Raw genomic sequence first — 13,685 nt, 5'->3', positions numbered from 1 at the left:
GAACACTAGAACATTTGAGATTCAACCACTAAAACAGGTTTGGACTCAACTAACTGGCAAAGAAAATTTACAAATTAAATAATTAAACAAACAAACAAACAAACAAATAAATAAATAAAATGTTTCTTATGTTTATGTTAGGTGTATGTTTTCATCTGTCAGTTTTAGAATAATATGTACAATACGAACCACTTTTATGTACTAAAACTGTTGAGATCTTTACAAGATTTGCTGATCAAGACACTACAAAACTAAATAAACACAGCAAAAAAAAGCGAATGAAACAAGAACGAGACCAAACAAAACATGTGAGACAACTTAAAACCGTAACTAGACAAAACAAAACTAACAAGAGGGGGGGGGGGACAAAGTAAAACAAATCTCTACTTTTTTTTTTTTTCATTTTCTGACTGTGTAGTCCCTGGTAAAAAGAGTTAAAATGTAAATGGTGTGCTCCACATTGTATTTTTTCAGTGGAATAAGGAGGCACATATCGACTGTCTTCCTGTGTTATCTACTTCCTGTCTTAGCTGCTCTTCTTCCCTTTCTGCATTATTTCAGGATGGGAGAGGTAGGTTTATATTAAACTCTGCTTAATTTTATCTTTGTTTTTCTATTTTTTCTATAGGTTTATTGTTTTCATGTCATTTAAGTGGAAGTTGAATCATGTCAACTGGACTTTTTAATTAGATAGGAATGTTTTACTACTCATCAGAGCAGATTTCTCCGTCTGAGGGAAGTTGGCAGGATTCCACATTTGTATTCTCCAGGGTCAAGGCTCCTCCTCTCCCTGAATATCTTTGTTAAGGGATCAAGGGGAAAGTGAGAATGTGGGGGAGGTATTAGGAGAAAGGGAGGTGAAGGCCTCCTCTCTCAAACTTAAAAGGATTTTTGGAAAACACCACATACAAGTTCACTTTAAACCCACCAACACAGAGAGACTCGTCCACCCTAAAGGCCAGGCACCAAAACCAAAAAGAGGTGTAATGTAATTTAAGTGGTCCAGTGTAACGAAGAGTGCTCAGAGCTCATTAGAGCACTACATTGGAGAGACTGAACAACAACTACATAGGAGGATGTACCAACACAGAAGAAGCAACACCTCAGGACCAGAATCAGCTGTGTACCTGAATCTGAAGGACAAAGGACACAAATTTGAGGACGAAAAGGTACATATCTTGGACAGAAAAGACAGATAGTTTGAGAGAGGAGTGAAAGAGGCCATCTATGTCCAAGTGGAAAATCTTTCTCTTGAAGTGGAAGTCTTTGGCACAACCTGTCTCCTATTTTTTATGCAGCTCTTTCATCTGTCCTCAAGAAAATCAAGACTTCTTCACACACCCACCAGGAAAGCCACACCTAAGGACTCCCCCCTCACATTCGCTGATTGTTACCCCTAATACTTCAATACACTCTCCCTTTACTCTCCTTCTCTAGGGTCATTACTTCCTAATGACTCCTCTTACTCCTAACACCTTCTCACCTTCCCCTTGTTCCCTTAACAAGGCAGGGAAGGGAGGATCCTTGACCCTGAAGGATACAAATTCGTGGAATCCGGCCAACTTCCCTCAGATGAGTAGTGAAACCTTTTGATCTGACTTGAACAAAGTCCAGTAGACATGACTCAAATTCCACATAACCATATCGGAATGACTGAGAATCTTCACAGACTCATTTCATTTAAGGTTATTGTGTTTAATTTCATGTCTGGACAGTGATCTTGGAACACGATCTAAAATTATTGCACATGACATTTATTTAAAAAATGTAAAGAGTGAGTAAGGTAGGTTACATAGTAAATGGCCTTTATCTTTTATCAGTAAATGAAGAGTCACCCCAGCAGTTGATATCTGCCTCCTAATTCCACTGAAAAAATGCAATGTGGAGCACACCAGTTACATTTTAACTCTTTTAACCAGTACAACTTTCTGGCTGTGAGTCTGATATAAAATGAGTAAGTGCTCTGTTGGCTTTTAGTGTGAGACCTGTGTTTTTCCTTCTTTTGGAATTTTACTGGTTGAAAATAACATCTTCAAATTGTCATGTTTTAATTATTTAACAGTTCTTTTTTTAATAAAACAACTTTCCATTTGTTTATGTATATAAAAAAAATAAAAAGAACCGCATTTTTTCATATTTTCTCACTAAACCACACCGTTCCATAAAGGATAAGATTTCATCCACTTATAAATTTTTGTTTTTTGTTATTTGACTTTCTTCCATTTTGTTCACAGACACATTGGAGCTCTTCTGTGGGTGCTTTCACTCTGATTTGGATTTTTGGCTTCGACTTTAAGAGATAAATGATCGCATGGCATCAAAAGCACATCCCCTGTAATTCGGAGTACAACAACATGCACTTGTTCCTCCCAATATTTCAGAAGTTTACCTGGTCTTTCCTTCGGGGTCAGGTTCCCCACGAGGACTCAGCTTCCTGCTCCAAGGTCTGTGCATCTCACTTTTTGATCAGGATTTTTTTATTTCGTTCACTTGCCTTTTTTGTGTGTGCTTAATAGTGAACTCTTGTGTTTCTCATGTCCCTTGTTTCCACACATCCATGTATTCACTTTGGCTCATAGATGGGCTGTCTGCATTAAGCCCGAAAAGCACATCACTAGAAAGTCTTGGGGAGTGACCAAACAAGAGTTGGAACACAGAGTAACAAGTCACTTAACTTTTTGTGCAATTATAGGCATAGATCAGTTTGTTCAGTGAGTCCTTCCAATTTGATTTCTCCTTTTTGGTGAGTGTTCTCAACATTTTTAACAATGTCCGATTAAATCTTTCTACCTGCCTGTTTCTTGGGGCTGTTAAGGGGTAGTTCTCGCTCCAGTGGTCCCACTGTAATTTATGCAGTTTCTCAAAGAGCTACTCCCACCGATCATGTTGTATTCGCAATGGAAATGCAAACTTAAGGGTTTTGGCGAGTCGTTAAAGAGTTTGTCTGCCAGAGTCTTGCCAGATTTTGATGTTATCGCATATGCCTGTGCAAATCTTGTCAAATGATTGCCAATGGCACTGATATATTCATATTCTCCTCTACATTTTTTCAAGTGAAGGAAGTCCACAGAGACAAGTTCGATTGGGCAAGTTTTAGCGATTGGTTTAAGGGGTGCTCTCGTCTCTCAGCAAGGTTTCTTTTGCTTAATATATAATGTTCAATGTCTTGCTGCATGTGAGGCCAAAAGAAACAGAAATGTCTGATTAATAAACTTGTGGTCCAATCGACACCTTGGTGTCCCATTTTATCATGCCATTCCTCAAGTGCAATTTTTCTTAATTCTGCTGGCAATACAAGCTAAATTCTCTGTGCGGATTTTCTTTGCAGAAAATCATCCTCATCCAGTATCAACTTAACCCACTCTCTCATCAAACCTTTAGCTGCTGAAACCACAAACCTCCATTACATTAGAAGAAGGCTTCAACCCTGACTGTAACTGATGAATTACCAACTTTATGTCTTTGTCTTTTCTCTGAGCTCTTCTTATCTCTTCTTTTGGCAGGGGTTTTGCTGATGCTATACAGATCTCTGCGCATGTTGGTAGGCTCTGACAAGCTACAGCAAAGGACCGTGGTATATCTGATGGAGACTGGCTTCTTCCGTCTGTATCATGGCTTCTTTGGAATTTTACAAAAACTACTCTGTGTACTCTGGTATACTTTTTTATGAGACTGTTGTAATAACTGTAAGTGTTGAGACTGCTGGATAATGCATCAGAATAAATGTTTTTCTTTTCTGGGTACCAGATAGTGAAGTTAAAATCAACAAGCCCACAGTTCTTGATTTGATGCATCTGTGTGCAGTACAAATGATTTTGTAAAGTTTGGGGACCCCAGCACTGGTGGATTGGTGGGACAATCCAGTGTTTTGCTTCGTCCACTTAGTCAACTGACTAAGTGGAACTACATGACTTTTTTAGGTAAGTATCTTTTTTCCCTCTACCTCTTGTTTGTGGTTTTATATTATTACTACCATTCTTCAGCAAGGCATATAGGGGGCAGAAGTTCTTGGTGTAAGAGCGATAGTAACTCAACTTCTAGATCTTCCTTGGCTCACCTACTGTGGTGGGTCTCTTGTCCTTCAGTGCTGTCACTGCTATGGTGTGTGAAGGATCCATATGGTTACTTTCTTTAGAAACTATCCTTCCCAAGTAGCGGGCCGCTTCCTTAAACAATTCACATTTCTTTGGCTTCAGTTTCACTCCTTGTTTCACTCCGGGGGATGTGGTAGCTTAGTGGTTAAGGTGTTGGACTTCTGATTGGAAAGTTGTGGTAGGTTGTGAGTGTGAATCAAGACCCTTAACCCTCAGTTGTGTAAAATGTGTTAAAAATTTAAGTCGCTCTGGATAAGGGTCTCTGCTAAATGCTGTAAAAGTAAATGTGACTGCAAGCATTGTAAAATTGTCTTTATTGGTTCAAATTGCTCATCAAAGGATTTTGTGAAGACTAATATGTCATCCAGGTAAGGTACACAAATGTCATCTCGTAGTCTTTCCAAGCATCCATCCATGAATTCCAGGAATGTGGCAGGTGCATTCATGAACCCAAAGGGGATACGAATCCATTCATATAAGCCCTATATCCTATTCATTTAGTATATGGTGTACTAAAGGCTGTCAATGGTCTGCTTTCTGGTGTCATAAAACTTTGATGGAACATCTTCCCTTGGTCTAGCACAGAGAACCTGGTAACACTGATTTTACTGTTTGTTTTGTCCCATGTTCAGTTTTTCCCACCAGCACAATGCCATTGTCACTTTGTCATGCCATTTTGGACACAGATCTGAATCACAGGTCAGCTCCCTTTTTTCAGAGTCAAGAGTGTTTCCCGGGATTCCAGACCATCAGGGTACTGTGGTACTGGTTTAAACACTATCCTGATTCAGATACAGATGATGGCTAGCACCAGATAAACTGATTACTTTTTGCTATTTATCCAAAGATCGTCAAACATATTTGAGGTGTACAAATTAGTAACAGGAAGAGCTAATCATCTTAGGGCAGTGGATACTCCCATGTCAGTGATTGCTGTTCCTCTTCTTGCTCTTTTGTATGTTTGATACACTGTATTCTGTCACTACATGCATTTTAGAGTACATGTTTCGTGACACATAGTGCTAATAATTAAGTGATGAATAAACTTCTTGATTTAAATGTACCTCATGTTTCCATACTTCATGCAATTTCATTTGGTACCTCATATATCAAATGTGTTTGTATATATTATATTGGCAATTTCTCAAATGTTTGATGATTTTGTTTCTCTTTCTTGAGAAATCAGACAATATTATATGAAATGTAATAGTGTTCTGCCTCCCAGTTATACTACCCCAAGAGGCCACACCCACCCCACTATGAACCCCAAGGAGATCAGGAAATTCTGAGAGCACATATCTCACATTCATTCTTAACCCTTACATGCACACACACACACACACACAAACATACACACACAAACATGGAAAACGACTTTAAGATGGAAGAAGACGTGACTGTGCCTCCCGCTGTATCCAGGGAACGCACATACCTGGCTTGGTCCATCTTTAACACAATATTCTGCTGTACTTCTATTGGAATCATCACAATTGTGTTCTCCTTGCAGGTAAGTCATTCAATATCATTATTTCAGAACAGTAAAAGGAAGGAAATTAACATAACCTTTTCCATTATAGACTGAGACGGCTAATCTCATTGGAAATTCTGCAAGAGCTAAAGCGCGTTCCAGGCTGGTCAAGAAACTGAACATCGCCTCGTCTGTCATTGGAATTGTTTTTATCATCCTTGTTATCATCATTGTTGTGAAAATGCCTCAATTCTTTAAACCATTTTTGCCATTAGACCAACTGAAACGACCCCATTAAGGTCACGAAAGTGTTCTTGTAATTGAAATCACTCTACATGCTTGTCTATAATCTCACAGGTTTTTGCTATTTTTATTCCATTTTATTCCATTTTTTCCACTTTTTTTTATTGTATTAAGTTAAATCTCATAATCATTCAACCACTGTTACTATATTATTATTTCTGTATGTGAATATTTTGTTATTCTTTTTTTTTTCTTTAAATACATTGTTTATATAAATGAATACATAATATTCCAAATAAATTTTGTTTGTATGTACACTCCCTTTTTGTTCTTTCCTTTTTTTTTTTTTTACCAAAAAATATAATGACATATTATCATTTTCACCAGTTAGTTGCATATAATGGTGGTATTTGTGAAGCAAGTTAGTTTCTGTTATCACTATAAACATGCATTTCCCTCATGAGCCTCTCTTTCCTGTCTTTCAAAGTTAATAAGCAAAAAAAAAAAAAAGTTTTTCTCAAAGTCTCTTACAAAGATAAGTGTAAATAAAGAACTTGACACGTTCCCATCATGGAAAACTGACGGTTAGACAGCACCCACACTGGAGAAAACTGCACCATACACATCTTTGTAGAACAGGTACAACACATTTTTTAAAATCTGTTTTTTAATATTATGTTTAGATTATGAAGAGGCAGTCCACCAGAAACAAAAAGTGTATTAATACGATCCTGCAATATAAACAGTTTAGGTTTCATATTGTGTTCTTAATGTCATTGAACAAACACAACAAGTGTTTTGCACATGTCAAGCTTGATACTATAATCAGCAGGCCTTAAAGTGAGTTCATATTAAGGGGATGACATAGAGCAAGTTATTTAGAGCCAAAACAACTCAGTCAGATCAGAGAGAGATGCTGTGAGTCATAGTTGCGGTCATAATAGGATGTAACGTATTATAATTCAGGCATTTCTGATTTCCTGCCTCTTATCTGAAGTTTTAAGTGCTTTCCTGATCATCTGAGGTTTATCTTTAATGATAGACTGATTCCTTTATGTTGGAATCAAATAAACAAAAACAAAATATTTCTCTTCAAACACCTCATGCTGCCCCACCTCCAATCCATCACAGACCCTTTCCTGAACCCCCTGCAGTTTGCCTATAGAGCCAAGAAGTCTGTAGATCACACAAATAACATTGCCCTCCACTTCATCCTCCAGCACCTGGACTCCCCAGTAACCTAATGCTAGGATCCTGTTTGTGGAATTCAGCTCTGCTTTCAATACCATCGTTCCAGCTCTACTACAGAACAAGCTCTCCCAGCTGAGTGTGCCTGATTCCACCTGTGAGTTGATCACAGACTTCCTGACTGACTGGAAGCAGCATGTGAAACTGGGAAATCATGTCTCTGACTCCCAGACCATCAATCCTGGTTCCCCACAAGGCTGTGTTCTTTCTCCTCTACTTTCTCCCTGTACACCAACAGCTGCATCCCCTCACAAGTTTGACAAACTCTTGAAATTTGTGGATGACACCACCCTCATTGAGCTCATCTCAGACAAGGATTCTGTCTACAGGAGAGAGATAATCATTTGGTAACCTGGTGTAGTCAGAACAACCTGGAGCTTAATGCTGTGAAAACAGTGGAGATCGTTGTTGTTGACTTTAGGAGGAACCCAGCACCACCTACACCAATAACACTACATGACTCCCCAGTCAATACTGTGGATTCCTTCCACTCCCTGGGAACCATCATCACCCAGGACCTCTCCCATGTGCTGCATACAGACTGCTTAATTAAAAGAAAGCTCCAGTGGTTGTACTTCCTGCGGCGGCTAAAGAAGTTCAGCCTACCAAAGACAGTGGTGGTGTACTTCTACACCTCCATTACTGAGTCTATACTCACCTCCTCCATCACCACCTGGTACACTGTTGTGACGACCAGGGAGAAAAACAGACTGTAGAGTGTCATTCACTCTGCTGAAAAGGTGTTTGACTGCAATTTACCACCTCTTTAGGACTTGTAAACTTCCAGGACCCTAAAGCGGGGCGTTAAGATTGTGGCTGACCCCTCTGTGCTTCATCAAGACAGTTTCTTTCCATCAGCAACTGGCCTCATCAACAACATGCAGGACCTACCATGGTCTCTTATCTGCCTCTTTGGACTTTAACACACAAATGCACAAAAACCCCTTTGTTGTGTTCATACACATAACATTAACGCACACGACTCAGACAGTCATACTGCACTTCCACCTTTATCTTACCTTCCTACCTCAAACTTGTAGTTTTGCAGTGGTCCACTTATATACAATTACAGCAGGTCCTCGGTTTATGACGTCCTTGACCTACGGCGTTTTGTGGTTACGTCGCCATCTCCCATAAATTTATTATAAAAGTCTTGTTCCATCATTCCAACGTACGCCATTTGCGACGTTAAAACAAATTTCACCCGGGAACTAGTTGGAGAGCGGAGCGGACGAATACGTTGTCACGCGACGCTATATGAGTAAGACGGCTTTGTTTATATTCGCTGGTTGTTACGCCGGTTTAGAAACTTTTTGCCACTTTTTTACCACTGTGTTAGCATAGGTGAGTGACATCGGTGGTTATGTACAGTATGTGAGTTCCGACTTATGGCGAAAATCGCGTTACGTCACGCCGTAGGAACGGAATTCCGACGTAAGTCGAGGACCTGCTGTACTGTTTCCATCTGCACTGACTGTAGCATAGATAATTTAATTGTTTGCACTGGTTCACTTTTTATACCATACTGCACTATTCCACAGTGTAAATATTTATTAAATAATAATAATAATAATAATAATAATAATAATAATAATAATAATAATAATAATAATAATAATAATAATAATAATAATATGTTTATCAGGTTATGCATTTTTACATTTGTTTGTTTTTTTCCATGATTCACTTACAGGAGAACTTTTAAAACAGATTTTGTTTTCACATGTGACTAAAATAATGACAGATTCATTTATTTTCACATTGTCAAATAATTTTTTTACATGTGATTTTTTTTTCCATTTTTGTTAAAAATGCAAGACCCTTTCTATATGAAGAACTCTTGCAAATAAAAGCAACTTTACAGCACTACAACATCTTATGCAATTCTGGAAACATCTGTCTGTTTTATGGGAAATTATGTGCAATAACGAGGTCTGGAAAGTGTTCCCATGACTCTTGTCTCTTTTCTTTAAACAGCACTTCTTCTTATCTATTGTTTCCTTGGAAAAAAAGGAGAAGAGGCACTGCAACGGGGTCAGTGGCTGGTGGTCAAGTGCTCATAAGCTCCTCCCAGGTTTGGGTGGTCAGGCAAAGTCATTTCTCATTGCTGCCCATGAGGTGAAAAAAAAAATCTGTTGACTTACAAGGCGATCCAGATGGAGAATGTTTCCAACAGGAAAAAGAAAAAGCTTCAGTGTTTATACAAAGTGCTCTGAGAACTTGAGTATGTGATTTCTGTGCACCTAAATGTAGCATGAATTGGGTTCACTGCTCCTCTAAAGTGCCCCAAGCAGCCCCTGGAACCCCCTCACATTCACCCAGACAGCCAATCAGAAGCTTTGTTTTAAAGAGCCCTGCATTTCTTTGTGAGTGAGAGAAGCACTGCAGATGTCTGTGCGGCACAAAAACACATTTTGTTTCGCAGTCCCGATCCGAGCCGTTTCCACAGATTCTTTCTGGCATAATCCGAATTGTGAGGTTGTGTACAAAAGTTTGTGTAGAAAACACATTTAAATTTAGACACATGTAAAAACAACAAAGGCGTTTAATGAGCATTTTTGTGTTGCTACTTCGGTTTAGTTGTTGGCACATCTATAATGTTCAGTGATATGCTGCACTGTATACTCTTGCTCATTAAAGGGAAGAAAAATGTATGTATTTCATTGTCTGAACATGATTCAAAATGTTCTCTAATAAAACTTCCCATGTGTTGCCTTTATAGTGGCCTCCTAACAACTACATGTTCCCCACCCACATTTCCTGTTTTAACTTTCCACCTTCTTGGCACATTCTTTCTGTATCTGTATATACATGCTCATGAAAGCACTTGAGGATTATGACCCAACCTTTATTTGTTTTTTCCCCTTGTATATTTGTATGCAGACTTTGCCTCATGTTTGTTGTAGTTGTCGCAGAATGCAGCCAAATAATTCTTTGTAAATAACATTCCTTCTACACATGGCCAAAATGGATGTGGGGATGCAAACTTTCGCACTGAACTGTATTTGTGCCGTGTCTCGCTCGGCTCCGGCAGCGTGCTTGCAGTAGTGAAAGGACTTCAATTGAAAGTCGTTTCCTAACAGTACATCTTTGTTAGCAGCAGTTCTTGGCATCTGCGCACCAGCACAACCACAACACATCTGCTCCATTTAACCCACAGCACACAACCGTCTCATGCCCAGTAACAAGAAACACATTTACATGTTTATTAAGGATTGCATTCTATGTACTATTTAACCACATATACAATGCCGAGCGAAAGTATTTACCACTTCTTTACGTTTCATAAAGTTACAATCAGGAACTCTGCTTTAGGTCATGTATCTACTCTTGAGTCTGCTATAAGTATTCATTCCCGTTGATGTGAAATCCTGCTGCGACTGTGTGCCTTCGGACGTCGAACAGAGTCCATCTGTGTTTAATCAAAGTGTAATCTGATCTCAATATAAATACACCATTTCCAGGAGCTTGTTAGAGTACACATCTGAACATCATGAAGAAACGAGAAGCTTTCAAAACAAGCTCTGACAAAAGTATTGGTCACAGTCTGGGTATTGGTTATATATATATATATATATATATATATACATATATATTTTAAAAAAAGAAAAAAAAGGTAAAACTCTATTACAAAGTCAGGGACTGGGTAAACAGACACCAGTGAGGGGAAGAATAACTTTAAAAGTGGTAGAAGCTGTATACAAGACTCTCACTGAGAAAGAAAAGCCACTTAACAAACAGGGAGGAGAAGACACTTAACATTTCGAAAAAAATAAAGTTCTCTGGACTTCAGTTTCAGATTAAAAACTTCCAATGCTGCTTATTATACTATAGACATCATGCACACTGACATCGTCAGCAACCTACTGATGACTGCAATCAAGTCTATTCGCATGCTTCTGAACAGCCAAAATGTAAATATGAAAACAATATGAATAAATACAGTCCATACTCAAATGTATTAGTTGTCAGTTTTCTGTTCCTCAGTCGTGGAATTTTCACGTTGCATCAAAGATATGTCAGCTTCTGACTCTCTGTATAAAACTTTCACGCTCATCCCAATGTTTAGACCACTGTAAAATAACATCATATATATTCATCTGTTGGTTTTATCCCAAGTCTCACCACCGCTTCATCTGATTATCTCATTACGAAACGAGACATGTATTTGTGCCGGGAAACTGGCCTGATGTTTTGCAATCTGCTCAGTGAGCCTTTCGCCACTTAGCACACTTCCTTGAGGTCTCAGGTGATTTTATTGTGCCTCTTTCAAGAGAACTGGTTGTGAAGATCTAAATTTACAGCCAGATTTCTGGAAATCTGTTTTGTACAGTGTATATCAGCTGACTGCAAAATCCAGTAAACCTGTTATTTTATAAAACCTACATACTTGATGTGTATTTGCAGATAAAAACAAAGATGACTCACAATTTGAATAATAACTTATACAAGGTTAGGAGCAAAGAAAGAGATATCTGAATACAGCTTTCATTTAAAAAGTAAAAAGAGCTAAAATGTTTCCTGCTGATTCCTGAGATTACAGATCAGATGTACTAGATGTTTCTAGTTACAATGATGTCAAAGAAAGTTCCTCATGAGGACATTAACCATGTGCACAGTTACAAAACACGTGTGTGTGTGTGTGCACTTTATGTAGCTAGGACAAACTTTCTGTCCGTAGCTGTGTTGTTTTGTAGCTATATGTTGTTGTCTTATGTAGCACCAGGGTCCTGGAGAAACGTTGTCTTATTTCACTATGTACTGCGTGAGCTATATGTGGTTGAAATAACAATAAAAGCTTCTTGACTCGACTTGGTGTGTGTGGATGTTTGTTTTTGTGTGTGTGTGTGTGCGTGTGTGTGAAAATGGAATGAAGGGGCACGGAATGTGGCATGCTGATAAAACTAGGATGAGAAATTATGGCTGGAATTCAGAAGTGCAACAGCTTCTCAGAAAGAGCCTTCGCTGATGCTGAACTTTTTACCGTAGCACGATTAATTAATATGTTGAGACCACAAGTTATAATTCCTGACCACGAATTGCATACTCACTGAAACTAGTGGATTTTTTAAAACTGAGTCAGACCTAGAAGTGAAGAAATAAAATTAGATCAGTGTGGCATGAAGATTTTTCATAATATTAAACAAATTAAAGAAATAATCTAGTTTTTCCTCGCCGTGTCATTAGCTGTAGACCCTGACTTAAGCATGAAGCTCAACATTACATTACGTTTGCTGTCTCGTGTAATTATACGTTGCCTGAATCAACACTCAGCAGCTACCTGTTATACAAATACACGACTTTCAGCTAAAGATTTTGATTTGAAAGAGTACAGTCATGCCTCCGCTGTGTGCCTTTGGATGTACAATCGCTTGTTACTACATGCGATGGCACAAATCCACACGATACTTGTACACATTTAGTAACCATCAGGATGTTTAAACTACACAGATGAAGAAATACAGGTTTCATTATATTTGCACTGTAAATTTGCACTCATCATGCTTAATCGCAGATTATGTCGGTTAAGGGCGATGGCTGTCATTTAATTGCCTCATACCACAAGAAAAAGGTCAGATGCAAGAGACGAGCTCCAACATGCTGACAGCTGAGTGGACAAAGAAAACAAACCTGCATCCTGTTAGACTGGGTTTTAAAATCAACTCTATTATACTCATGTCTCATGTTTAAAGTGCTGTGTAAATGGAAAGTACAGTTCGGGTGCCAGAGATCATAATATTTGCACTATTTTGCTTTTTTTTTTTTTTTTTTTTTACAGCTATGTTTATTTTCATTTAAAACTAAAAGGGCTATACGTTTGCGGCAGCTGTTTTGTCGTCATTTTTGTGAGAATGTTTAAGATATCAAGCCATACCTCTTTTTCAGCCTGAGATTCTTAAACGTTCTCGTCTAAAACATTGATAAACATCTCGCATCTGATAGGCGGAATGTAAACATCAGTTCTGAACAACGTCGTTGCTGTATGCTGGGGAGAAAACGCAATGAGAGCTAAAGGAGGAGACCCGAGTCTCCATTCCGAGCTCTGAAAGGGAGGTGAACTAACCAAATAAGAAGGCTGAGCTTTAAAAGACACTGTGTAAAGTGAAAGAAACCACACCAGCAGACTAGCACTCAGGTCTTTTCCATCAGCCAGGCACGCTCGTAGACCTCGTAGCAAAGTAGAGGACGTCACCTATAACCCTGACACCATCACAGGATGTCACAGTGTTAAGGTTAGTGTTCCTGCCAGTGACTGGGAAGGCATACCAGCACTGGTAGGCTTGGAAAAAGGATACAGATATCCCCAGAGGTCTGTAGCACACAGGAAGATATGTCTGTCATTGCTAGGCCAGTACTTCCTCTGATAGAGCCAAATAACTGGGAAATTAGATTAGCAAGGCATTGGGTGGAGGCTTAGAAATGAAAACAAAAACAGAAGAGATGCATTCCCTTACAGAGCTCACAAGCTTCACTGAATTTGTCTTCATTTATGGATGCATGCCGACTGGCTTTTTAACATTTTCCATTTCCATCGTGTTTCATATTTTTAGTTAATAGCATCAATATGAAATAACTAGGTTTGACAAAAGCTAATTTGATCAGGTTTCTTAAACAAAAGGCATAATTTTATT

General features: G+C 38.6%; 1 long non-coding RNA gene across 4 annotated transcripts; it reads left to right on the top strand.

Moving 5' to 3' along the window:
• Positions 1 to 688: 688 nt before the first annotated feature.
• On the top strand, positions 689 to 6,120 carry LOC131348349 (uncharacterized). 4 transcript variants are annotated; one of them, XR_009203929.1, is made up of 3 exons: positions 689 to 1,783; positions 2,235 to 2,444; positions 3,504 to 6,120. It is a non-coding gene; the product is annotated as an uncharacterized LOC131348349 (long non-coding RNA). The 4 variants fall into 4 exon arrangements; XR_009203927.1 differs by having other exon boundaries at positions 690 to 1,954; XR_009203928.1 differs by having other exon boundaries at positions 720 to 1,685.
• Positions 6,121 to 13,685: the final 7,565 nt, after the last annotated feature.

Source organism: Hemibagrus wyckioides, linkage group LG28 (genome assembly GCF_019097595.1).
Source record: "Hemibagrus wyckioides isolate EC202008001 linkage group LG28, SWU_Hwy_1.0, whole genome shotgun sequence".
NCBI classification, from domain to species: domain Eukaryota; kingdom Metazoa; phylum Chordata; class Actinopteri; order Siluriformes; family Bagridae; genus Hemibagrus; species Hemibagrus wyckioides.
Note: the sequence above shows the minus strand (reverse complement) of the source record. Positions and strands in the feature narration are given on the sequence as shown.